Source organism: Podarcis bocagei (genome assembly GCF_964188305.1).
Source record: "Podarcis bocagei genome assembly, chromosome: Z".
In the NCBI taxonomy this organism is placed as follows: domain Eukaryota; kingdom Metazoa; phylum Chordata; class Lepidosauria; order Squamata; family Lacertidae; genus Podarcis; species Podarcis bocagei.
The window spans coordinates 19,537,596-19,565,557 of NC_138140.1; the positions used below are offsets into that span (position 1 = coordinate 19,537,596).

The 27,962-nt window shown below is 46.0% G+C and overlaps 2 long non-coding RNA genes across 2 annotated transcripts; both read right to left on the reverse strand.

Moving 5' to 3' along the window:
- Positions 1-495: 495 nt before the first annotated feature.
- LOC308578511 lies at positions 496-6,315 on the reverse strand. Its single transcript, XR_014003970.1, has 2 exons — positions 6,037-6,315; positions 496-983 (listed from the first exon to the last, which is right to left on the reverse strand). It is a non-coding gene; the product is annotated as an uncharacterized lncRNA (long non-coding RNA).
- Positions 6,316-11,160: 4,845 nt separating this feature from the next.
- Positions 11,161-13,349, reverse strand: LOC308578493. Its single transcript, XR_014003947.1, has 2 exons — positions 12,945-13,349; positions 11,161-11,526 (listed from the first exon to the last, which is right to left on the reverse strand). It is a non-coding gene; the product is annotated as an uncharacterized lncRNA (long non-coding RNA).
- Between the last annotated feature and the right edge of the window lie 14,613 nt (positions 13,350-27,962).

The following is a 27,962-nucleotide window of genomic DNA, read 5'->3' on the forward strand; positions in this document are numbered from 1 at the left end:
TTGAGCCAAAATTTATTTGAAGGCCAAGGCTGCTTTGCCAGCATAGTTTGAAGGTGTCCAGCATGACCCCAAAGTTGCAAAAAAAAAGAAAGTACAGGATATCATGGTTAAATATCCAAAACAAACAAAATAAAACTAGCCGAGCCCAGCTTTGCCAAATTCAGTTCAGTATTGCAACAGGGGCATAGACAGAATGGTTGATGGCAACCTTTTTTAGAGCTATTGAGAAAGCAGAGCTTCAGTCTGTCATTGTGTCAAAAGTCGCTCAAGGCCAGCAGTTTATGGCACCAGGCCAAATCTTCCTGGCCTGGAATTGCCTGACTCTGCTGATCTGACAATTGCAGTACCACCCTCTGGCCACCTGCAGTGATGGCACTGTGGAACAGATCCTCCCTCTGGCTGCAAGTAGCCAGACTGGAGCAGAGTTCTTTTTTATTTAACAACATTTATATGCCATTTGATACTTTAAAAAAAACAACACAACCCACCTCTAAGCAGTGTACAAAACTATTTTTATTATTTTTATTTATTTATTAAATTTGTATACCACCCTATACCTGTAGAACTCAGGGCAGTTCACAACATAAAATCACAATATAAAAAACAGAAAATACATTATAAAAACAACAACAAGGACAACCCAATTATCCCTGCTTCCACAACACATTTTAAAAGGACATCGGATGTCAATCAGACAAAGGCCTGGTTAAAGAGGGATGTTTTTCGCCTAAAGGTGTACAGTGAAGATGCCAGCTGAACCTCGCTAGGGAAAGTATTCCACAAACGGGGAGCCACTGCAGAAAAGGCCCCGTTCTTGTGTTTCCACCCTCAAGAGTTCTCGTGGAGGAGGCACACAAAGAAGGCCCTCAGAAGATGCTCTCAGGGTCCAGGTAGGTTTGTATGGAGAGAGGTGGTTCTTGAGGTATTGCAGTCCTGAGCCCTTTAAGGCTATAAAATAAAGCATTAACATTTTGGAGGAGAACCTGTTAAAAAGAGATGTTTGAATGAAAATCAACTGTAGCAAACAAGTGATAAAAACTTCTGTAACTTCTATGTGTGTCTGGATACGCTTGCCAAAACAGAAATGTTTTAAGCAAGCACCAAAAAGAGTGCAGCGAAGATGGCCACCTGATGTCAACAGGGAGTTCCAAAGTGTATGGATAGCTCAATTGGTTAGAGTGTGGTGCTGATAACCCCAAGGTTGTAGGTTCGATCCCCTTAAGGGACAGCTGCATATTTCTGTATTGCAGGGGGGTTGGACTAGATGATCCTCAGGGTCCCTTCCAACTCTGTGATTCTATCATTCTGTGTAGCTGCTGCCATGCTAAAAGATTGATTCCTTACAAGTGTAGAATAAGTACTGTGTGGCACCTGTACTGCTGCCATATGTGAATATAGACCTCAGGCTAAAGAAAGCTTGGCTACCCCTGATATAAAGGTAAAGGGGCCCCTGACCGTTAGGTCCAGTCGTGACCGACTCTGGGGTTGCGGTGCTCATCTCGCTTTATTGGCTGAGGGAGCCGGCGTACAGCTTCCGGGTCATGTGGCCAGCATGACTAAGCCTCTTCTGGTGAACCAGAGCAGCACACGGAAACACCGTTAACCTTCCCGCCGGGGCGGTACCTATTTATCTACTTGCACTTTGATGTGCTTTCGAACTGCTAGGTTGGCAGGAGCAGGGACCGAGCAACGGGAGCTCACTCCGTCGCGGGGATTCGAACCACCGACCTTCTGATTGGCAAGTCCTAGGCTCTGTAGTTTAACCCATAGCACCACCCGCGTCCCTACCCCTGATATAAAGCCACCCTCAAAAGCTGGATGGTAGAATTTGCAAAACACCATTAGCTGAAGGTGCATCATGTGTGTATTACATTATTTTCTGGAGTGTGCTTGCAAGAGATCCCTCATTTGCTTGAAGCAAATAACTTTTGATTTAGCTTGCAAGTTTTGGACTCTCACACACAACTCCGGTGCCTCCCCTCCCAATTTTGAACCCAAGGAGGAGAGCAACTGCTCTGCCAATCCCATATCCGTCCCCTATGACAATATCCAGACTTCCTCCTCCTCTGGGCTATCAGCCTGATGCCATGGCACCTCCTTCCTGTGAAACATAGCGGGAGGAACACAAAGGACACCTATCACAGGGGGGCCCAAAGGGCCCTGATATGCTGCCTCTGGGATCAGAGGGAGACTCAGGCCTAGGGACAGCTCCAGCGCTATGAAACGGGGGAGAAAGGAAGAAAATATCACTCTGAAATAAGGTTATGGATTGCAATAAATCCATTGCAATGGATCTACTCTTGAGTGCAGCTTAGTTGGATGCAACTGCTTGATATTATTGTTACACTTTACATGCAGAAGGTCCAGATTCAGTTTCTATCATCTCCAGGTAGATGTTCCCCACCTGGAACCTTGGAGAGTCACGGGATAATACTGTGTTAGAGGAACCAATGGTCTGACTGTAGAAGCCAGCTTCCTATGCTTCTATTCAGTTCCACCCTTGCTTCAGAACAATGACTAGAACTTCATGTTTAAGGGAAGGGCCATAGCTCCTTAGTAAGGTCCCAGATATACACGCAGAAGCCCCCTGCTTCAGTTGCCAGTGGCACCTCTAGGTAGGGCTGGGACGTTTCCCAGTCTGAAAATCCTGGAGGAGCTGCTGCTGCCAGTCAGCACAGACAGTACTGAGCTGGATGGATCAGTGGTCTGACCATTGGCTCATCTTGCTCAGGACTGTCAACTCTGACAGGCAGCAATGGCTCCCCTTGGTTCCAGGCAGGGGACATTTCTCCCGACCTACCTTGAGATGCTGCTAGGGAATGAACCTGGGACCTTCTGCATGCAAAGCAGGTGCTCCGCCTCTGAGCTACAGCCCTCTGTGAGGTTGTCTGTGGGTCTTGTGGAAGCCACAAGAAACAAACCAGCAGGCTGGATAAGGCCTGTGGGGCCACAGAAAGGCCACCCCTGTTCCAGCGATACAAGCTCAAGGGTTGCCCCATGGGTAAAAACTCAGGTAGAAAATCCCTGAGATGATGAGGAATGTCCTTGTTCTGGTGGAGCAACTGTGTTGACTGTAGGAGAGCCTTGTAGCCCCAGGTGTAGAAGTCCTTGACACCCCGCTCCAGTGATTTATTTCTTTATCTTTCCACCCTCAAATGAAAGCTGCCTTGGAGTTCTGGAAACACCCATCTCATTAGAGGACTGGTGCTTGGGGCCACCATTACCAGGATCCAAGCAGCCAAGTGGCTCACAACCTCAGAAGGCTTCCTCTTCAACTCAAAGCCACCGCCTTTCCCCTGGCCCGTAGGCCATACCTACGCATGTTGAGACTGTCCGCTGGACCTGGCAGGTGTTCCTGCATCCACCTGTTTATTGCTTTCTCCCTCCAAGAACACAGTGCCTCGAGCCACGGACTTGGAAGCACTCCGGTGGGAACGTTCCTCTGTCTCCGGTTCCACGTTGCTCCCGGGATGAGTCTGGGCAGATCCCGCCCAGCCGAGAGAATATTTGCCCTCAAGAGGCCTTGTGGGGTTTCAAATCATGGTGGCTCAGGCAAGGGCAGGGATGAAGGAAGTGCCAGCTCAGGCTGCCACCTGCCCATCGCCCCTCCCCCTGGCACCCATCCAGGCTTTGCACAGGCCCTTTCGAGGCAAGAGCGAGAGAGAAAAGGGTCTCCCTCGGCAATAAGATCCTGGAAGGGTGGGGAGAGAGGCTGGGTGCTGCAGCAGAGCCTGGGAAAGCCAGCTCCCAACCCAGCACCCTTGTGGGTGGCCTGCCGTGCACCCTCCCACCTGTCAAAATGCAGATGCGAGAGGCCTAGCACCCAGGGTTGTTGGTAAGGATCTGAACACAGAAGCTGTGGAGAAGCAGACACATCATGCTGAGTCTAAGCAAGGAGCCACTCCTGGGAACACAGGAAGCTGCCTTGTACAGAATCAGACCCTTGGTTCATCTTGCTGAGTATGGCACGCACTGACTGGCAGCAGCGGCTCTGTTGTGTTTCAGATGTTTGTCATGTTGCAGATCATTCAGTTGCAGATCATAGGTCCATTTAGCTCAGTATTGCGTACACTGACTGGCAGCAGCTCTCCGCTGAGCTAAAATCAAATACAGAGCCAGACTGTTGGTCCACCTAGTTCAGTGTTGCCCATACTGACTGGCAGTGTCTGTCCAGGGTTTCAGGCAGGGGACAATCCCAGCCCTACCCTGGATATGCCAGCAGGGATGGAACCTGGGACCTGCTGCGTGCAAAACAGATGCTGTACCACTGAGCTGTGGTACATCTTCCTTCAAACTAAAATAAAGATTTCAGTCCTCAAGGTTCTAAAGCAGGGGTCAGCAACCTTTTTCAGCTGTGGGCCAGTCCACCGTCCCTCAGACCATGTGGTGGGATGGACTATATGGGGGGGGAATGAATTCCTATGCCCCACAAATAACCCAGAGTTGCATTTTAAATAAAAGCACACATTCTACTCATGTAAAAACACCAGGCAGGCCCCATAAATAATCCATAGATGCATTTTTTTAAAAAGGACACATTCTACTCATGTAAAAACACGCTGATTCCCAGACCGCCCACAGGCCGGATTGAGAAGGTGATTGGGCTGCATCCAGCCCCCGGGCCTTAAGTTGCCTCCCCCTGTTCTAAAGAAAGGGATGGTTTAAATAAGCAGCTGTCTTATACTCAGACTAATAGTCCATCTAGCTCAGTGTTGTCTGCACTGACTGGAAGCAGAAGCTCTCCAGGGTTTCAGGCAGGGAGTCTTTTCCTGGCCCTACCTGGAGATGCTATTGGGGATTGAACCTGAGCTCCTGCATGCAAGGTTGAATGCCACCTCGTTGTTTTGATTGTGCAGTGTGTGTGTGTTTTTAATAAAGGGTGGGCGTTGTTATTTTAACAATGGTGGTGAGCTGCCTCTAGGATGGGGGCGGGATGGAAACATTTTAAACAAGCAAATAAATAAATAAGCCAGCAACCCACGGCAAAAACAAGCCCCATTCATCCCTCGGCTGAACCTTGGCAGACAGAGCTGGCGGGACAATGGCAGGCATTGTCTGGGCCACATTGGTCTGCCATTGAGTTCCTCCATTGCCTTGCAGGAAGAAGGCACTCCAGCCAGCCCATTTTGGCTAAACTCATTAAATGCAACTCCAGGCAGTTATATTCTGGGAGGCTGGGAGAAAATTACACACCCACACCATGACTTCTCCCTGCAGCTGAAGAGGACTGGGACCAAGGAGCAGAGAAAGGATAAAGGAGTCAAATTATGATTATCTGCAACAGCTGCTTGGATCAGAATCAGATCACTAGCAGAATCTCTCTGTATGTAAGTTTCCCCATCCTTTAAGAAGGGATTCACAAGTGGGAAGAGGTGCTGGATAGGATGGGGGACACCAGGCATGACAGCAGCACATGTTAGAGGGATCTAGGGGTGTTAGTAGACCACAAGTTTGTCCTGAGTCAACAGTGTGATGCAGCAGCAAAAAAAGCTAATGTAATACTAGGCTGCAACCAACATAGGCATAGTCTTCGGATCAAGGGAAGCAATAGGGTTGCTTTATTCTGCCTTGGCCACATCCCACCTGGAGTTGTGTCCAGTTCTGGGCACCCAAGTTTCAAAAGCACATTGGACAAGGTGCAACTGAGGAGGTGCCACATTGGACAAGGTGCCACATTGGACAGGTGCCACATTGGACAAGGTGCAACCGAGGAGGGCAACTGAGATGATGAAGGGTCTGGAAACCAAGCCTCATGAGGAATGGTTGAGGGAGTTGGGTATGTTTAGCCTGAGAGGAGATGTGATAGCCCTATGGAGCATGGGCCAAGCTTGTTTTCTCCTGCTCCAGAGGGTAGGGTTCAAGATACAAGAAAGGAGATTCCAGCTGAACATCAGGAAGAACTTTCTGACAGTAAGAGCTGTTCAACAGTGGAACGGACTCCCTTGGAAGGTGGTGGACTCTCCTTCACTGGATGTTTTTAAGCAGAGGTTGGGTGGCCATCTGCCATGGGTTTTCAAGTGGGCAGCCCCTTCCTACATGTTTACTCAGAAGTCCAGAAACTGCAGCAGGTCATGGCCTTGAAAGGTTGCTGGCATCATGTCTCTCTGTCTAGCAATATCTTTTCTCTTGGGCTCTGGAGAGGCCTGTTTTGGAGCAAGAAGTCCGTTCAGCAACATGGCCTCAGGGCCCACTTTCAGGGCACCTCCCTGAGGTTGACATTTGTAGAACACACCAAGGTGCCTAAAAACATCATTAGCCAGCAGGGCAGTCTCTTCTCTTTTGACAGGAGCCTTGTAAAAGGAAAGGGTGCGGTTCTTGTGGAGGAAAGAGGATCACTCCTTTCCATTTCTCCTCCTTCCTTTTGTGATGTCACCTTTGTTTCCATAGAGCTCTGCTGCCCCAAGGAGGGTGTCAGCTTCTGAGCTACCAAAATCTCTTTGCCTATGCTCTGCCTGCCACAGGTGGAGACAGTAAAGATTCTGAATCCCAGTTGTTGCAAAATGCAGGAGAGTGTTGCTCTTGTGACCGGGTCCTCCTTGTGGGCTTCCCATCATGGGCATCTGGTCACCCACCATGAGAAGAGGAGGTTGGACCAAATGGGCCATTGGCCTGATCCAGCAAGGTCTGATGATGATCACAGGGTCCACATGGGTCTTTATAGGTCAAAATCAACACTCTGAATTGGGCCCGGTAACTCATTGGCAGCCAATGCAGTCAGGCCAGGATTTATGTTATATACTTAAACTGTCTTGCCCCAGTGAGCAACCTAGTTGCTGAATTCTGCACCAGCTGAAGTTTCCGAACCGTCTTCAGATGCAGCCACACATATAATGTACTGCAGTAATTAACCTAGAGGTTACCAAAGGATAGACAACGGAAGTTAGGCTATCCCTAACCAGATAGAGGTGCAGCTGGGCATAGCAATAGCCAGCGTGGAGAAGTTGCCCATGGTCTGCTGTGCACCTGTCCTAAGCAGAGGAACCGTGCGAGGGCAAAAAAGTTGGCAAGCCCCCCAGCCATTGTTAGTTTCATTTATTAGTCTTGGCCGTTGTCCATAACAAAAAGTCAACATTGTAAAATATGTGGCGATACAAAAACAAAGCAAACCACACATTTCATGTTTCCAGTGACAGCTCAACAACTCCCGGAGTTGTCAGATTTGCAACTGACACAATGTCTGGCATTAAAAACTTTGGTGGGACAAAGCAAAAAGTTGGCAAAAAAGAAGAAGTTCCTGACACACAAAAATGAAGCTGCATGTTGGAAGATTCAGGACAGATAAAAGAAAGGGCTTCTTCACATAGTACAGATTTAACCTATGGAACTCCCACCCACAGGAGGCAGAGATGCTCAACACAACTTGGATGTCTTTAAAAGAGGATGAGACGTATTTGTGGAGGATGTGGCTCTTGATGGCTATGCTCTGCCTCCCCAGCTGGAGGCAGCAGTGCTTCTGAACATCAGTTGCTGGAAGCCACAGGAGGGAGAGCTGCTGTTGTGCTCAGGTCCTGCATGTGGGTTTCCCTATATGGGCATCCTGTTGGCCACTCTGAGAACAGGATGCTGGACAAGTTAGGCCTTTGGCCTGATCCAGCAGGGCTCTTCTTAGGTTCTCTCCATGGACAGAATGAAAGGAGGCCTTAGTTGGATCAGACCAGACACCTGCATGGCCCCCTGCACAAAACTTCCAATAGCAGAAGGTAGTGGGATATACTGTATTTTTTCATCTATAAGACACACCCATGTATAAGACGCCCAGTATTTTGGGGGACCCAGATTTAAGAAAATCCACCCTTGGCACTATCCATGTATAAGACACCCCCTAATTTTGGACATTATTTTTTAGGGGGGAAACCTAGTCTTATACACGGAAAAATGCTGTACATTCTATTTACTTGTTCACTCAGCATCTAGAGACACTTCAGATAAGTTATTGTTTATGTTATTTTATTTATATCACACTTTTTCCTTCAGGGAGCTCAAGGTGACATGCATATTTCTCCTCTCCCCCACCCCCATTTCATCCTCACAACTACCCAGTGTGATAGGTTAGGCTGAGAGTGAGCACACCCAGTAAGCTCCATGGCTGACTGGGTGGTGGCGGCGGCAGGGGGGAGGGATGGATTTGAACCCTGCTCTGCCAGGTCCCATATCTACACCACACTGGCTCCCATGGTGATGGTCGGCCAGGGTTCCTGGGGCCAGGGCCTCTGAGAAGAGTATTATCAGGAGGAGGGGGTGTACAAAGTTTATTTTGAGCCTCTTCCCTTCTCCAGTAGTCTTCCTGTTTTTATCCACTAGGGTTTTATGCCATGAGCTGCAGCCTGTAAGGTCAAAAAGGGTACAGGAGAAGAGAGAAGGTCGCAGCAGAGCTCTCTGTTAACTTTTCTGAATTGAAGGCCTTACGCTCTTATGCACACTCCATGATAACAATAGATAAATGAATGGAAGTCTTTGAACATAAACTGTTGTATCATGGGAAGCCTTTGCAACAGATAAACATAAATAAAATAAGGTCAGAGATAAGAAACCACATTTGAAATGAATATCTTTGTTTATGCCACAACACAGATAAGGAAAAATAATTCACGTTGAATCATCCTTTTATATTGCAATGCAGATCAAATAATCAAAAGTATTAGTAATAAGTATTAGTAAAAAGAAAAAGTAGAAAAACTTATTATTTACTTTTTTAAAAAGAAGCTTTTTAGGCCTTTATTGGGGAAAAATTCAAATCGCAGCACGAAAATTAATTGTTCTTGGCAATGTTTGATTCAATACTTAGCCTGGCCAAATCCACAAGACGTCCTTGAGGCATTGTAGACCTTAAGTAATTCTTAATTAACCGAAGTTTGCTAAATGACCCCGCTGCAGAAGCTACTGTTGCTGGAATTGTTCATAGTATTCTTAAGTTAGCACAGACATTTGGAAACAGATCACCAAGTCTGTACTCTGTTAACCAGTGCAACAGATCTAACGGCTTTAACTGTGCAATTACAAAATTTGTTTTATTTGCTGAGGGTGAATGTTGCATTTATTTTCCATAATCACCACCACTAAGGTCAGCAGGATACTGCTCTAAGGTAAAGCTTTTCTCTTTACATCACTTTTAGGCATGGTGAGATATTTCCACAAGAAATCATTTTTTTCTGCCAACTGCTTAACACCACTGAAGCTGATGGCTATAACATTGTATACCAAAATGTAAAACATATACTTTCTGTATGAGCATTGTTCTGTTCAGCATTGTTCTTGTATTTTTGCTTGTGAGCCATTGTATTTTCCAGCCATATTTGTTCCATTATTGTAGGCTTGAGCTCAGCAGTCATTGAGAAGGAATAGCATGTTCTTTCAATGTGTCAGTTACCAACTGAGCAATTTCTTCCCCTTTTTCATTGCCACAGTCTGCAAAGCTGAGAAATCGTTCTTGAATCTAATACTGCATTTATTTTAAAAGTAGGTATCTCAGATGAAATGCTGTTTGTTCCATATGGGAAGAATCTGGTGTGGAATCTACTATTACTGCAAAGTACTTTGCAGATTGCCTCTCAAGCAAAATGTGTTTTTTCCACAAAATTTGAGCATTCTGTAATAAATTCATTTTGTGAGTCAGAGGTCAGATAATGAACTTGAAACCACTCAATCCTTTTCTGTGGACTCTTCTACACTTAGCACATGTTCCTGAAGTCCCACCTGGAGGACAGTTCAATAAGTCCAAAAAAGTTTCCATTGCTTGGATTACCAATTCGATGGGATGAACCAGAAAACACTAGACCCCATTCTCCTAATAATAATAATAATAATAATAATAATAATAATAATAATAATAATAATAATAATAATAATTTATTATTTATACCCCGCCCATCTGGCTGGGTTTCCCCAGTGCAACATTATAATAAAAGTGCAACATTGATGATGTGCTTTAAAAGCATGTACCATTTTACAGCTTCAGCTTTTATTGACCATTCTAAGATGATGTCAACTCCTGTCCCAGATGTAATATAGTTTTCTATTTCCTTTTGAGATGGAAACTCAGTTATGGCGCATCCAATGTCAAGGCCTGCCTTATGATTAGCCCTTTCATCTTTCAAATTCACCTCCACATGCGTCTGTATGCCTGTTTACTTCTGTTTTCCATTTCCATTTTCTGCATCTTCCCCTTCATCAGAATACTTTGCATGATTACCCAAATAAACTGCTCCTTGTTTGGGGATGAGGTTTTCATCAGTTTCTCTGGGGCTGTGGCGCTCATCTCGCTTTATTAGCCGAGGGAGCCGGTGTACAGCTTCTGGGCCATGTGGCCAGCATGACTAAGCCGCTTCTGGTGAACCAGAGCAGCGCACGAAAATTCCATTTACCTTCCCGCCAGAGCGGTACTTATTTATCTACTTGCACTTTGACGTGCTTTCGAACTGCTAGGTTGGCAGGAGCAGGGACCGAGCAACAGGAGCTCACCCCGTCACGGGGATTCGAACTGCCGACCTTCTGATCAGCAAGTCCTAGGCTCTGTGGTTTAACCCATAGCACCACCCGTGTCCCTCGGCATTTTATGTAGGCTTACACAAAATGTAAATAATAGGCTTCATACAATATATGCAAATGCTTTCTGAGGTCCCAGGAAATTTCTGGGTCTCCTCTTTTGACTCCCAGACCCCCTTTTTGATTCCTGACTGGGGCATGATGTACCCCCTACCCCCCTCTCTCCTGGGCCCTGGCAGGGTCAGATGCCCAGGCAGAGCTGAGACCCCAGAGCCTTTCAGAATGAGGCCCACACAAAAAGAGACACCTGGCTGGCTTTTAGGTCCAAGCACCATCCCCTCAGCTGGGATCCTCATTTCTGCAGACTCTGCCAGGGACCTCCGTGGTGCTTTCATCTTAAAAGTAGCCACTGGTGTCAAAGGGAGTTCTCTGCTTCTCTCACTTAGGTGTCAAGGGCTGCTGGCTTCCTGGCATCCCAGGCCCAGCACAATCTGATAGGCTGGTACCCAGTGCTATTTCACACCCTTCCAAGCTGCAGAGGCGTTGAGGCCTGGCTGGGACTCTCTGGGAGGTGTGAAAGTTGCTCTGAGAGAGTCAGCCAAAAATCTTGGGTATTTTTGCCATAGCAGGGTGTGGGGAGGTGTGATGGGGAGAGGCGAGAGATTCCCAAACTGAGAATTAAGCTGCTGTCTGCATTTTTATTCATTATTCTCTTACATCTATACCCTGCTTTGTTCCTTCACTGTATGGAACCATGCATGGTACTTTTCCCTTAAAAAATAAAGTGAAGATTCCTGTCCTTGTGGTTCTCAGTCAGGGGCTGGGGAAGCTAGCAAGCAAAAAGTCCTAGGTTCAGTCAATGCAGGCCTGGGAATGTTCTCCGCCATAAAACCTGGAGTGCTGCTGCCGCTGCCAGCCAGAGTTTACAATATAGAGCTTGGTGGACCAATGATCTGTCTCCGTAACAGGGCAGCTTCGTCTGTATTGCCCATCACCTCTCCTCTGGAAGCAGGAAATCAAAGAGGAAATCCTTCTATCTTCCAGCTGTGAAATGAAACAAATATGCATCAATTTTGTTTATTTCCTGGTTCAATTGTGATGTGGGAGGGAGGGAACTGGGCAGAGGCCAGAGGCTCCCTCTTTAACTCTTCCAATGCTCACACACACACACACACACACACACACACACACACAGGTCCAGCTGCCCGGAGTATAGGGAAAGCCCTTTGCATCCATGCTCAGGAACTAGGCTGACCTTCCCCCTCCCCCTTCCTGATTTATGCTCAAGAGGGAAGCCTCCAGGGCCATAAATAAAGGCCACTGCTGGCATGTGAAGTCTGGGAACCAGGAAGTCATTCCACAGCACCCGCCTCCCCCACCCTCAAGCGGTCTGGATTGGAAACTTTGGAGAGAGGAATTTGGGGTGGGGGTGGAGGAACGCCCACAGTTTTCAAACTGCCCAGAGCACAGCTCAGGTCCAACGCGGCTTCTCTCCGCAAGGCCTTTTCCCAGCTGCCCTGAGCTCTGAACCAGAAAATTAACTGGCTTTTCACAAAAAGCAGGTCATAGCATCGATTTATGTAAGGTATAGGGGGACCTTTCCCTTTTGCAAGTCAAAACTGAGCAAACTTGAAAACAGCAACAACCAAGGGACTTTGATGGAGGTTTGGTGGGGCTGCATCACATTGCTCTGGCCCAGTAGTTTGGGGTTTGGCCACTGTGGGAACTAGATGCCCCCTATTCCTAGGTTCTTCTTTATGTTCAGCCTCAACCAGTAATGCTTCTGAATACCAGTTGCTAGACTCTCTGGAGGGGAGAGTTGCTGTCAGGCTCATATCCTGCATTGACTTCCCTTAGGGGCACTTGGTGGGCACTGTGAGAACAGCAGACTGGTCTAGGTGGGCCTCCCTTGACTGATTCAGCTGCAGGGCTCTTCTTTCTGATCTAGATGCAAATACAGGTTGAGAATAGTAGAGGCATGGTGAGGGGGGGGGGGGCGGGGGGAGTTATTGTGGCTATCTCAAGTGGTCTCCACAACCCCCCTCCTTCCAACACAAGAAGCACATAAAGCTGAGTGCCATCAGCCAGTGGTGACACAGTGGTTAGTGTTGGGACTAGGAGCTGGGAGACCAGGGTTCAAATCCCCAATCAGCCATGAAGCTCCCTGGGTGACCTTGCAGCCAGCTGCTGCCTCCCAGTGTAACCTACCTCGCAGGGTTATTTTGGGGATTAAACGAGAGCCATGTATGCCACTTTGAGCTCCTTGGAGAAAAAGGCAGGATAGAAATGCAATAAATAACAAGAACGACAACCATACTGGCAAATGTGCTGAGTTTGCAAAATTTCAGCAGTTTGCAGGATCCCTTGCTGCAGAATTTGTGGCCTCTTTTCAGTGCCCTTTGGATTCTGCCAGCCAGTGTGATGGTGTCGCTCTTGTAAGACAAAGGCCGTGTTCACCATACCTCACGTTGACAGCTTGCTTGGGGGGGTGTCTTCGGCCCTGTTGCGAAAACCAGGCCCCAGGGACCCTTTTCGGCAGCCTGGCTGGTTTCTAAAGCTCCCTGCAGGCCTTGGTTTTGCATGAAGTTCTCAATCCGGAACAGCCGGAATGCCTGCAAAAGAGAGATCCTTGTCTCTTCCAGAGGGACTTTATCTGATGGACCGGCTCCTTTCTTATGTGCCTGGAAGGAGGAGGGAGCCCCGCCTTGGCCCGGTCTCACTATTCCTCCTCTGCTGGCATCCAGAGGCCTCCTGGCCATTCGCTGAGCTGCTGCCCAACAGATAACACAGCTCAAAGCCCCTTTGTGCGGAAGGACAAAAGGGACTTTTTCTGCAACTCTCTCTTCTCTCTCTCTCTCCTGCATTCCCCCCCCCCCCTCTGGCTGAGCTTGAAACGCTGCTTATGAGGCATCAAAGGGCCCCTGCGCAAAATGGCGGAATCCCAAGAACAAGGATGATGATCTTAATACTATTATGTATATAGTACAATTAACTGACTTACCCCATTAAATAATATATACATTATCCTATATGTAAGACATAATACATACATGCTTAATTGTGCATTAAATATTTACCCCATGAATATCCTTATGAATACTAGTACCCATAGCTGTCAACTTTTCCCTTTTCTGGAGAGGAATCCTATTCGGAATAAGGGAATTTCCCTTAAAAAAAGGAAAACATTGACAGCTATGCTAGTACCTATAATTTTACACTCTGAAAACTAAGAGTAAGGATTTGTTGAAACAAAAATTTTCAAAATGGGATGCAGAAAGGGGAGGTATGGGGAAGTCGGAGAAATAAGTTATAAGAAAATAAGGATATGAAACTATACTTGTTATTTGTTTTTGTGTTTGTTTGTGTTGTTCTGTTTGTTTAAAAAATTGGTGAAAATTGAATAAAAATTTTATATATAAAAATATAATTTTACACTCTGTGTTTATATATATATATATATATATATATATATGCTTTCGTAGATTTTCACGGGTACAGGAATGCAGGTTTTGGTGTCTTCGGGTGTCTTCCCGTGTAAGAGTTGGGGTGTCTAGGCGACGTTTCGATGAGGTCTCACTCGTCATCTTCAGGCTGGTGCTTTCGGCTTCTTGTTACTGGAACAGAGCAGGATCTCAGTGTTTGAGTTCCTATAAATACTGTTGAGGGGGTGTGGTGTATAGCCTCCAACGTTCTGGGCAGAGAGGAAGTTCCCAGGTTAGTGTGTCTTTTCTTCTTTTGTTCATTAATTACTTGAGGGATATCTTGAGTGATTTCTTGAGTGATATTCTGAGTACCACTTAGGAGGGTCATTAGGTGTGGATTAGTTGCTAAAGCTTTCGTGTCTTGACCTCTTGACCTTGTGAAGAGTTTTTTCTGAGAAGATGGCTGTACTGCACTTAGTTGTGCTCTGGCTTGGCTTCGTGTATAGGGGCGAGCTGTGGTTTTGTGCCCTGTGCCAGCCAGATCTGTGTAGGGATTGCAGGGGGGTGCAGCATCCGGAGGTGCCACTATGGTTTGGCTACTGGATGGTGTCTGTAATTTATCTGTGGAGAGGGTCTGGGTTTGGGTCTGGTGTGGTTGATTGGAGATGGCGTTCTGTGTGCCTCTGGTTCTGGTGTCGGTTTTTGTGGGGAGGGCTATTTTCCAGATGTCTGGCAGGCGGGACGTATCGTCACGCTTGTTCATGTTGTGAGGGTGTTTCTCTATCTCGATGGCTCCAATCAACCACACCAGACCCAAACCCAGACCCTCTCCACAGATAAATTACAGACACCATCCAGTAGCCAAACCATAGTGGCACCTCCGGATGCTGCACCCCCCTGCAATCCCTACACAGATCTGGCTGGCACAGGGCACAAAACCACAGCTCGCCCCTATACACGAAGCCAAGCCAGAGCACAACTAAGTGCAGTACAGCCATCTTCTCAGAAAAAACTCTTCACAAGGTCAAGAGGTCAAGACACGAAAGCTTTAGCAACTAATCCACACCTAATGACCCTCCTAAGTGGTACTCAGAATATCACTCAAGAAATCACTCAAGATATCCCTCAAGTAATTAATGAACAAAAGAAGAAAAGACACACTAACCTGGGAACTTCCTCTCTGCCCAGAACGTTGGAGGCTATACACCACACCCCCTCAACAGTATTTATAGGAACTCAAACACTGAGATCCTGCTCTGTTCCAGTAACAAGAAGCCGAAAGCACCAGCCTGAAGATGACGAGTGAGACCTCGTCGAAACGTCGCCTAGACACCCCAACTCTTACACGGGAAGACACCCGAAGACACCAAAACCTGCATATATATATATATATATATTTGCTTTCGTAGATTTTCACGGGTACAGGAATGCAGGTTTTGGTGTTTTCGGGTATCTTCCCGTGTAAGAGTTGGGGTGTCTAGGCGACGTTTCGACGAGGTCTCACTCGTCATCTTCAGGCTGGTGCTTTCGGCTTCTTGTTACTAGAACAGAGCAGGATCTCAGTGTTTTCCACCTATCTGGAAAAAACCACCAAATCCAAAATAAAAGCCTCTCCTATCAGTGAAGAAATCCAGCTAAGAATCATCCCCAGAGAAAAATCATCCAGATGCCCCAAACTCTACGGTCTCCCCAAGATACACAAAGAAGGAACACCACTCAGACCAATAGTCAGCTCCATAGGCTCACCTCTACAAAATCTCGCTAAATTTCTCGCTAAGCAACTTCAGCCCTATGCAGAATCTATCGCTTCACACGTTACAAACTCCTTCCAGTTCATAGAAACAATAAAGAAGCAAAACCTACATCCCGATGACCTACTTGTGAGCTTCGATGTTGTATCTCTCTTCACACAAGTGCCCATTAATGAAGCCTTGACAGCCATTCAAAACAAATACAATCCCCCCGAATACATCCTGGACCTGACCAACCACTGCCTAACCAACACGTACTTCATCCACAATGGACAAAGATACAAACAGATAGAAGGAGCACCTATGGGATCACCCCTCTCACCGGTCATCGCAAATCTGTACATGGAACACTTTGAAACCAATGCTTTAGACAAGTCAGAACACAAACCCAAACTTTGGCTCAGATATGTTGACGACACCTTTGTAATTTGGCCACACGGGAAGGAAAAACTAGATAGCTTCCTCACACATCTCAACAGCCTACACCCCAAAATACAATTCACTATGGAAATAGAAGCCAACAACCAACTTCCCTTCCTTGACGTCCTAATCTACAAAAAACCTGATGGCTCCCTAGGACACACTATCTACCGGAAAAAAACACACACCAACCGCTACTTACATGCACAATCACACCACCACCCTGCACAAATAAACTCCGTAGCCAAGACTCTCATCTCCAGAACCAAACGCCTGGCTGACGAAGACCACTTGACAACTGAGTTACAGAATCTCTCAAATGTGTTAATCGCCAACGGATACCAGCAAAACAGGGTTACGAAGCTAATCCAAAAAGAAACACCCCCCAAAAACCAAGACACAGAAGAAAACAATGGCATGGCCCTCCTTCCTTATATCAAGGGCACCACAGATAAAATTAGCAAAATCCTCCATAAACACAATATCAAAACAGCCTTTTGCACCAACCAAAAAATAGCCAATATCCTCAGAAACCCAAAAGATAAAATCCAGTTAGAAAACCAAGGGGTCTATGAAATACCCTGCAAAGTCTGCCCAGCCACGTACATTGGACAAACAAACAGACGAATAAATGCACGTATCGCAGAACACAAGAATGCCGTCAAAAAAGAAGAAAAAACTTCCTCTCTTTACCAACACATGAAAGAAACAGGACACGAAATTAATTTTGCAGATTCCAAATTGCTCTTTAACATGGAACATCACCACAAGAGAATAATCATGGAAGCCATCGAGATAGAGAAACACCCTCACAACATGAACAAGCGTGACGACACGTCCCGCCTGCCAGACATCTGGAAATTAGCCCTCCCCACAAAAACCGACACCAGAACCAGAGGCACACAGAACGCCATCTCCAATCAACCACACCAGACCCAAACCCAGACCCTCTCCACAGATAAATTACAGATACCATCCAGTAGCCAAACCATAGTGGCACCTCCGGATGCTGCACCCCCCTGCAATCCCTACACAGATCTGGCTGGCACAGGGCAAAAAACCACAGCTCGCCCCTATACACGAAGCCAAGCCAGAGCACAACTAAGTGCAGTACAGCCATCTTCTCAGAAAAACTCTTCTCAGAAAAACTCAGAAAAACTCTTCACAAGCTCAAGAGGTCAAGACACGAAAGCTTTAGCAACTAATCCACACCTAATGACCCTCCTAAGTGGTACTCAGAATATCACTCAAGAAATCACTCAAGATATCCCTCAAGTAATTAATGAACAAAAGAAGAAAAGGCACAATAACCTGGGAACTTCCTCTCTACCCAGAACGTTGGAGGCTATACACCACACCCCCTCAACAGTATTTATAGGAACTCAAACACTGAGATCCTGCTCTGTTCTAGTAACAAGAAGCCGAAAGCACCAGCCTGAAGATGACGAGTGAGACCTCGTCGAAACGTCGCCTAGACACCCCAACTCTTACACGGGAAGATACCCGAAAACACCAAAACCTGCATATATATATATATATATATATATATATATATATATATATATCACATATATAACACACACACACACACATATATATATATATATGAGAGAAGTCTGCAGAATGAGGTCAATAGCCCACATAGTCCAACATCCTGCCACAGTAGCCAACCAGATGCCCCAGTGGGAAGCCTGCAAACAGAACCTGGGTGCAGCTTACCTCCCCACGGCTCCAGCCTTGATGATGGAGCCTGTCATGGGGGTGCCTGGTTACACCCCTCAGAAATTTGCGCCTGTTACCGCGGCCCCTGTGCCCTCCCCCCCACCATGCCACTGACCCTCATTGCCCTTCACTATGGTATGATTCTGAAACAAAGTTAGCCAGGAAACCTGCTCCTCCTGCTGCAGCTATCCTTACACCACTGAGGGTTCCTCTTCCTGTTATGGAAAGGCATTCCCAAGCACAGAGGGCAATTCTAAAGAGCAGCTGGGGCACATTCCAAATGGGGACCTGAAAGCCACATGTACAATCTGGAGGTCATCAGCGCAGAGCAGGGGGCCACGTCCCTCAACCAGGCTTAGTTAAACAGCCTTAGTAAATGTGGGGGGGGGGGGGCTCTCATTTTTCCAATATACTCCTTTTGCAATCTTCCACTGCAAAGCAAAACAGCTGCTGAGTTAAATGGGAACTGGAAGCTGGGGAGTGGGCAGCTCAGGTTTAGCACCTCTGGTCCAAGGTCAAAGGAAGGATTTGCTGTCTCAGTGCTGAAGCTGCAGCCTCCTTAATGCTGTCACCTGATTCGTCATTTATCCATGCAATGAGCATTATGTATGGGGGGGAAGATGGACCTCCAACAGTCCATCTAGACAGGGTAGTGGCAGAGCACCTGTCATGCATGCAGAAGGTCCCAGGTTCCCAGAGCCATAGAACTGTAGGGACCCCAAGGGTCATCTAGTCCAACCCCCTGCAATGCAAGAGTCGCAGCTAAAGAATCCCTGATAGCTGTCCCCTAACCTCTATTTAAAAACATCCAATGAAGGACAGTCCATCACCTACTCAGGGAGTCTCTCCCACTGTCAAACAACTCTTCCTAATGTTGAATTGGATCTCCTTTCGATCCACAACAGTATCTCCCGGCAGGGCTCAGAATGCTCCCTACCTGAAACCCCGGAGAGCTGTTGCTGCCAGTCAGTGCTGAAGATACTGAGATTGATGGGCCAGTATTCTGATTTGGTGGAAGGCAGTAACCTTTTTATAAGATCTAGCAAAGTAATCCTGACATTCTTATGTGGTCCTGTGCATTGTGCAAATGAGCTGTGCTTAGTAGACACAGACACCAAACGAAATGAGCTTGCCTGCTTTGGATTCTTCCAGATTTCTGCTTTGCATTGAATTCATGTCAGATAATTGGGGGGGGGGGGAGGCACGGAGAGAAGATGTCTAGCAGTGTGTAAAAGCAGGCACCCGAACAAAATCTTTGCTCTCTTTCAAGCCCCCCATCCCCATGTAATGATCCTGAGCTGCTAGGGTTACACTTATGAGATGGGACAGGGGGGGTGGGGGTGGGGGTGAAGTTGGAGCAAATGCTCCAGTTTGTAGAGCAGCCATGGATTGCAACAGATGACTGGGAATAAACTATGTTAGGAATGCCTTTTGAACACAATAATCTTTGGGAACGCGGTGCCCAAGTTCAACAACTCGGACAGGCTCCTTTAATCCTTGCTGAGGCTGCATTTATTACTTTCTTCTGCTTCTCTCTCTCTCTCCAAACCTCCCCCCCCCTCCGTGTGTGTCTTTCTCATAAAAATAATCCCCAAGTCCTGCTCCTGTCCCAGCAGTAGGGTGCTGAGAGCTACTAGCCTGCTCTGCTTACCATGATCCCAGTTTATCCAACTCAGAGACTGCCCACATTCAATAGGATACCATCAGCCACTTTATTAAATGCTTCTGCGAAAGGCACCCAGGCAACAGTCTACTGTCCTTCAGTTGTGGGTCCCCAGATATTGTTGAATTACTATGCTTATCACCCCCATACGGATTAGCCCATGGCCAGGGATAATGGGAATTGTAGTCCAGCTGAAGACCAAAGGTTGAAGAACACTGCAAGAGTCTATTGGTGGCTAAAGTCACTCCAGGGACCCTGAATGGTGCCAGAACCAGGACACTTTCTGTTCCCCAGCTGCCCACCTGCTCAAAGTGGATACAGCCCGGCCATTAACTGTGGTTCCTGCATTGCAGGGGAGTTAGACTAGGCGGCCTTTTGGGTGCCTTTCAGTTCTATGATTGCAACCCCCTGGTCCTCTTCCAGACTCAGAGCTGATTTTGGAGACTCAGAGGACACCCAATCCAGTGTATTTTCCCCCTAAAATTTCACACTGTGATCACCATCAGAGTCCCTTCCTTGGCAGCATGAGAGCGGCCTTTTCTGTGGTGGCTCCCCATTTGTGGGATGCTCTCCCCAGGGAGGCTCACCTGGTGCCTTCACTAGATATCCTTAGGCACCAGGCAAAAACATTCCTCTAATCTCTGGCCTTTGGCTAATTAAACAATCAATTGCCCTTTAAACTGTGCATGGGAAGGGATATTGCTTTTGTTTGTTATGAAATTTTGTGTTTTTATGTTATAAACTACCCTGTGATTCTCGGATGAAGGGCAGTTTAGAAATTAAAATAAATAAATAAGGACACTTCTTCCATTTCTCACTTCCTAACTCCCAACAGTCCAACCATAGCATTCATTCATTCATTCATTCATTCATTCATTCATTCATTCATTTGCAAAGGCCACAGGGCATTTGCAACAGGCAAGTAGATTAATAAAAATACATAAAATGACATAGTCTTTAAAAAGACTAAACAAATCACTAAAGAACAATGACTGGTAGCAGCAGAAGGCTATATGGACCTAAATTCCTATTTAATTCAGCCCTTTATTCAGAACTATGAGGACTTAGGAAGGGCCATAATTAAGTATCAGAGCATCTGCCTTGTGTGCAGAAGGTCCCAGGTTTGTATGTTCTATGCTTATGATATTTTGTTAATTATGAAGTTTTAAATGTGCATTTTATATTTGACTTCCTTTAGTAATGTCTTATTCTGAAATGTTTAAGATAATATTTTAGTAAAAGGCGAAAGATTTATACGATCTGAGGAGAAGCCAGAGTATAATGTTTAAGATAATATTTTAGTCTGTTAATTATGTTGCTTTGAATGTATACTTTATACTTGACTTTCTTCAGCAATATTTTATTATGGATTATTTTATTTGATGTTTTAATCTGTTGTAAACCACTTTGATTTTTTTTCTTTAAAAATATAAAGCTATATAGAAATGAAAATTATTATTATTATTATTATTATTATTATTATTATTATTCCAATACATCTCCTGGTGGGACCAGAAATGTCCCCTGCCTGAAACCCTGGAAAGCCTCTGCCAGTGTAGGCAATACTGAGCCAGATAAACAAATGGGCTTGATTAAGCATCCCTGTGCATTGGACTAGATAAGTGAACAACTTTGCCTGGTGCAAAGTAGCTTTCAATAGCAATACCCTTGGATAATTTTAGACCCCAGGCTAAATGGACATATGGGGTCCTTTCTTTAACTAGCAGCGTTTATTAAATCATGTCCTTCAAAGTGTGGTAAGCCAGCTGCATTGCGTTTAGGGGCTCTCCTGACATTCCTGCCACAATAAGATGCACTCCTCTGAGCAGTGTGGTGTAGTGGTTAAGAGCGGTAGTCTCGTAATCTGGGGAACTGGGTTCGCGTCTCCGCTCCTCCACATGCAGCTGCTGGGTGACCTTGGACCAGTCACACTTCTTTGAAGTCTCTCAGCCCCACTCACCTCACAGAGTGTTTGTTGTGGGGGAGGAAGGGAAAGGAGAATGTTAGCCGCTTTGAGACTCCTGAAGGGGAGTGAAAGGCGGGATATCAAATCCAAACTCTTCTTGTTCTTGTTCTTCTTCTGGAAGCACTCTTGTTGTATAGCAGCTAGTGTTGGACAAAGACCTGGAAGCTCAAATCCCCACTTGGCTATGAAGCTCACTGGGTGCCCTTGGGCCACCCACTGCCTCTCAACCTGACTTACTTCACAGGGTCGTTGTTGGGGTTCAAAGTTTGAGTTTGTAGTAAATGCATGTACTGTACTACTTTAAACTACCGGTACATGAGGGCACTGCTTGTGGAGCAGTCTAGCCAGCACTTGCTTGTAGCCTCTCTGTCTAACTCCACCCCTAAAAGCTGAGGCATCCTCCTTGTTCTTGTCTCCAGACAAGATGTCTTCTTTCTTTTCATCTCTACTCATCCTGTAAATAGTTCATGCATAAACAAGGCCTTAGAACTCTAGAAACTGTAAGTGATTATTCCAGTCTAATTCACCCAAGGTGCAAGATGTGCTAACACCACCTTGAGCTCCTAGGAGAAAAAAGGGTTGGATATAAATGCAGTAAATAAGTATAATGAATAAATAATTGTTCTGGGCCATGCAAACTCTTCTGGGTTTGGAGGAAAGATTGCAATTTGGGTGACTTGAGGTCCCTCAGGAGCCGCCTCTCCTCCTGCTGCTGCTGTTGCCGCCTCTTATTTTCTCTTGGACAATAGTTTATCTGCCCCTTTCCTGTTTATTTTCTCCCCTAACAAATGGACTTTGATGCCATTTTTCTTCCTTTTTCAACTGTGTTTCCTGCCTCCTGATAGCAGTGATTGTTTTCGTACTGCACACCCGATCCCTGCTGCGGATCAAGCACATTTGCCTGAGCCCCATATGGTGGCAGGGGGCATGGGGAGAGTCAAGCCTGCCTTTAAGCATGAACTTGCACAATTTGCAATCTTGAAAACAGCACACCAACTATCCTTTGACATTTGGACTTCTCCATATTTTGCTATACAGTTCTCCAGCCCAGTAATGTGTACAAAAAGGCGCACACCAGAGCAAGGCGTGCAGGATGCTTCTGAATAATATCAGTAGCTGGGAAGCTCTTACTGCAGACAGGTAGGTCCTGCTTGAGGGATTCCCGTAATGGGTGCCAGGTTCCATAAGAATATCAGAACAGTGTTGCTAGGTCAGGCCAAAGACAACTGGCTGCCCCAAAGGGAAGCCCACAAGTGGGACCTGATCACGACATCACTCTCTCCCCACTTGCAGTTCCCAGCAACTGATATTTAAGGCATTTACTGTAGCCATTGATAGTCATATCCTCCATGAATCTGCCCAGGCCTATGAGAATTGGGCAAAGGGCATTTATAGGCAGGTTGCTCTTTGACTTTATGCACTACTCATTTGGTTGCTATTTTGCAAGGTGAGGTACAACTTTTGTCTCCCTTCCTAGTGGAAACCAGCATCTATGAGAGTTTCTCATTGTCTTCGCCAGCATGCTTTAATGTAGGTGCATTATTGCAAATTTAAATGGGGCAAGGAGAGAGAGAGAGAGAGAGAGAGAGAGAGAGAGAGAGAGAGAGAGAGAGTACAGTTGTAGGACACGGATGGGATGTTCCCCAAGGGCAGCTCTAAGGTAGGAAAGAACAGACCAGTGGCCCAATGGCCAAACCAGGTCATGACTGAACTTGCTCAGGAGTGATGCCAGTCTCTCCCCAAATTCATCTGCCTGAGTCCCAGCATGGCAATGTACCAATATTTTAATGCTATCATACCAATACATGGTGCAACCTCATTTGGAACACTGTGTACCGTTCTGGTCACCTCACCTGAAAAAGGATATTGCAGAGTTGGAAAAGCTTCAGAAAAGGGCAACCAAAATTATCAAGGAGATGGAACGACTCCTCTATGAAGAAAAGCTGCAGCATTTGGGGCTTTTAAATTTAGAGAAAAGGTGAGGAAGACGGGACCTGTGGTTACTAGCAAGTGTGATTCAGAAGCATTATTGCCTCCAACTGTGAGGGAAGAGCACAGCTATTCATATAATCATAGAACTATAGAGTTGGAAGGGACCCAGAGCATCATCTAGTCCAATCCTCTGCAACTCAGGAATCCCAGCTACAGAATCTATGGCCATCTGATCTCTGCATAAAAACTTAAAATGAAGGAGAATCCACCACCTTCTAAAGGAGTCTGTTTCACTGTCAAACACTGTCAGAAAGCTTTGCTGATATTTAGTCAGACTCTCCTTTCTTATAACTTGAAGCAATCAGTTCTAGACCTACCCTCCGAATCAGGAAAAAACAAGCTGTGGCCGGTAGCCACTGACAGCCCTCTCCTCCATGAATTTTTCCAGTCATCTTCTAAAGCTATTCAAGATGGCGGTCATCACTGCCTCCTGTGGGAGTGAGTTCCAACATTTAACTGTGCTGCATGAAGACATCATTCTTTTTATCTGTTCTGAATCTTCCAATATTCAGCTTCATTGGATGTCCACAAGTACTGGTGTTATGAGAGAGAGGAAAAAGATTTTCTCTGTCTGCTCTCCATGTCGCATGCATAATTCTACAAACTTTTATCATGCCACACCTTACTTACTTTTTCTCTAAACTAAGTCCCAAATGCTGCACCCTTTCCTCAAAGGAGAGGCACTCCATCCCCTTGATCATTTGAATGTCCCCTTTTCAATTTTTCTTCGACCTTCAGCTTCATGAGTTAGATCCCAATGCCGCTAATTTGATCATCTTGGTCTGCCTGGGAAGGGAGGTAGGAGAAGGGTTTGGCTGTTATGCTTGGCCCTCATCCAGACAGCATTTTCACTTAGAGACACTCAGGGTCAGGGAGGGCTGGGAAGCCCACTCCTCAAACCAGTCCTTTCACACAGGGGAGGGGGTAGCAGCAACTTCAGCAATGATCATAAAAGGATAATAGCCCCTGCCCCCTGTACTTTGAGGGAGAAAGCAGAAGGAGGAGAGGGGACTGACCTCAGGCAGATCTTCATCCATACAGTTGGGACCGGTGTGCTTCACCTGGAGTAGAGGAGAGGGAGAGGTGAACTGACAGCCACCTTCAAACATCTGAAAGGCTGTCCGAAGCTTGCAAGCTTGCTTCCTGCTGCTCCAAAGTGTAGATCTCTAATCAACAGATTCAAGTTGCAAGAAAGGAGATTCAGACTAAATATTAGGGAGAACTTTCTGATGGTAAGAGCTGTTTAACAGTGGAACAGACTCCCTTGGAAGGCAGTGGACTCTCCTTCTTTGGAGGTTTTTAAGCAGAGGTTGGATGGCAATTTGCCAGGGACTATTGTGAATCCTCCAATGCAGGGGGTTGGACTAGATAACCCTTGAAGGTACATCCCAACCCTACAATTCTGATTCTATAGCCTAGTGAGAAAGCCTCTTCCTAAAGCAAGGACCCAGCCATGAGTGCCACATAGACAGACACCCTGCAGTCCAGAGGAGACTCTGGCTGGACCCATGAAAACCTCTGTATGTGTGTTTGTGTGCATGTGTGTACGCGCGCGCACACACACACACACACACCCATGTATGAAAAACCTGCATTTCAAACCCCTGATTTTTTATTTTATTTTTTTGCACAGAGCCAAGCAATGAAATCTAATCTATGTGTAATAAGAATAATAAACCTGTGTTGTGAGAGCAGCTGTGGCTCAGTGGGTAAAGCACCTGCTTTGCATGCATAGGGCCCAAAGTTGAATCCCCAATGACATCTCCAGCTGAGTGGGTGTGGAGATCCCTTGACTGGAACCTTGGAGAGCTGCAGCTGCCAGGTAGTGTAGACAATACTGAGCTAGATGGACCACACTGCTTGTTTGCATAAGTATGGCTTGTGGCTTACTAGGATGTGCAGACATGGCTGTTGCAAGAACACTACAAAAGCCTACTCTTCTGTTTCCAACAGAGGCCAGCCAGAGGCTTCTGCAGAGCCCACAAGCAGGTTGAGATGAAAGGTGTGGCTTCCCACTGTTGTCACCAGGATTTCCCCCTTGTATTTGTGGAGTTCGTCTGCGTCCCAAGGAAAGAGCTCTGCTACTACACACAATTCATTATTTGCTGGGTTGCCACTATTGTGTTGTCCTAGGCGTAATCTATTGTGTGTTGCAGTTCCTGGGGAAATCCTCCAGCTGAGAAATAAATAAGACCAATTACTGGAGAATAAGAGCAATGACATAAAATGGCATAAAAATGGAACCTACTTATCCAAGAGCAGTTAAGCCCCAGGCTTTTTCTCTCTTTGCCACACACCCTGTTTTGTGATCATCCACACACAGCCTCATTTTTCAAGAGAATGTTGGTCTAGATGGAGCTTCCTTCAGCCATCCTATTCTTATAACCTTTAAAAAAAACAAAACAAAAAAAACAAAACAACACTGTGCTTTAATAGCACTGAGAAATCTACCACAGAGACTATCAGGGGTACAGCTGCTTTGAATGGCATGGACATTCACATTCTTTTTTAAAAGGAACCTCCACATACAAGAACTGTATAGCCCTACTTTCTCTCTTTGTTTATATACCCTGTTTTGTGATCACCCAGTGCATCTGGGCACAGCCTTCAATGCCAAGAGAATGTTGACCAGGTGCGCAGCCTGGGAGTCATTTTGGACTCACAGCTGTCCATGGAGGTGAAGGTCAATTCTGCGTCCAGGGCAGCTGTCTACCAGCTCCATCTGGTACACAGGCTTGGACCCTACCTGTCTACAGGCTGTCTCATCAGAGTGGTGCATGGCCTGGTTATCTTGCTCTTGGACGACTGCAATGTGCTCCACGTGGGGCTATCTTTGAAAGTGACTCAGAAACTTAAATTAATCCAGAATGCAGCAGCTAGACTCGTGACTGGGAGTGGCTGCCGAGACCATATAACACCGGTCCCAAAAGATCTTCACTGGCTCCCAGGACATTTCTGAGTACAATTCAAAGTGTTGGTGCTGACCTTTAAGGCCCTAAATGGCCTCAGCCCAGTATACCTGAAGAAGCATCTCCACCCCCATCACTCAGCTTGGACACTGAGGTCCTCCTCTGAGGGTCTTCTGCTGGTTCCCTCACTGCGAGAAGTGAAGTTACAGGGAACCAGGCAGAGGGCCTTTTCGATAGTGGTGCTCTCCCTGTGTAATGCCCTCCCTTCAGATGTCAAGGAGATAAAGAATTGCACAACTTTTAGAAGACATCAGAAGGCAGCCCTCTATCGGGAGGTTTTTAACGCTTGGTGTTTTATATTTTTAGATATGCTGTGAGCCGCCCAGAGTGGCTGGGGAAACCAGATGGGCAGGGTATAAATAATAAAATTATTATTTTTATTGGTTTAGGTGGAGCTTATTTTTTCAGTCAGGCTATTCTGATATTCTTTTTAATTTTATTTATTTTAAAAACTGTACTTTGAAGGCACTAAGGAATCTACCATAGGGGCAAACAGGACTATAAGGTGCTTTGAATGGCATGGACTTTCACAGACAAAAAAAATCCAGTTGCATTAACTTCCTTCTAGGAATGAGTTCATCGTCCTTTATTCTTTAGAATAAAGTGGCAGTTGAGGTCTCTTGCCCAGACACGTAGGATGAGGAATCCAGCTTACAGTTTCTCTTTGGCACACTTGCTGCTGTTGCTGCCATCAATGCCTTTCCGTTGCTGCATTTTTTAAAATCTGTCCAATCCCGCCTTTCTCACACAAACCCTGAAGTTCCATCCCTGCCAATGGAAGCGTTTATGTATCTTGGGCTAAAAAGCAAATGTCATCCAGGAAAGAAATTCCCTTGCTCCCCACGCACAACTACATTCATTGAAGTTTTTATTTCATATAATTTATACAGGGCTTTTTCTTTTTTTTCTTTTTTTGAAAGAAATACCTCAAAACAGTTTACAAAGAGAATAAAACAATAAAATCATCAGCAAAAACAACTCTTTAAAACATGCCAAAGGCAAAATCATCAATAAACTAAATACAGATTGAAACACACACCAACATTCCATGTCCAAACAAAAATGTTATCAGATGCTGAAAGAGGGCAGCGAAGATGCCTGTTTGATGTCAATAGGCAGGGAGTTCCAGCGTGTAGGTTCTGCCACACTAAAATACCAAGTTCTTACAGATGCAGAGTGGGCGTTATGTAGCACCTGTAATAGCACCAGTTCTACGGACTGAAGCAGTTGAGTGAGAGTATATGGGGCAAGGTGATCTCACAGGTAAACTGGTTCCAAGTTGTTAAGGGCTTTATATATTACTAATGACACCTTTGGACTCCACCACAACTAGGAGCCACCTAGACTGGTGTTTCTCAGCCTCCTGGCAGCTGATACACCACCACTCCCCACTCCCCCAAGTTAAGACTAACGTCTGCCTGGAAAACAGGAGCACCCTATAGCACAAACGCTCCATTTCTTAGGATCAGAGTGACTGTCATCTTATAAATAGCTTCCTGCAGGGATCCACCATTCAACTTGGTGAAGCTTACTTTTGACTTCATCAGTTCAAATTGTAAAACACAATGGGTACTT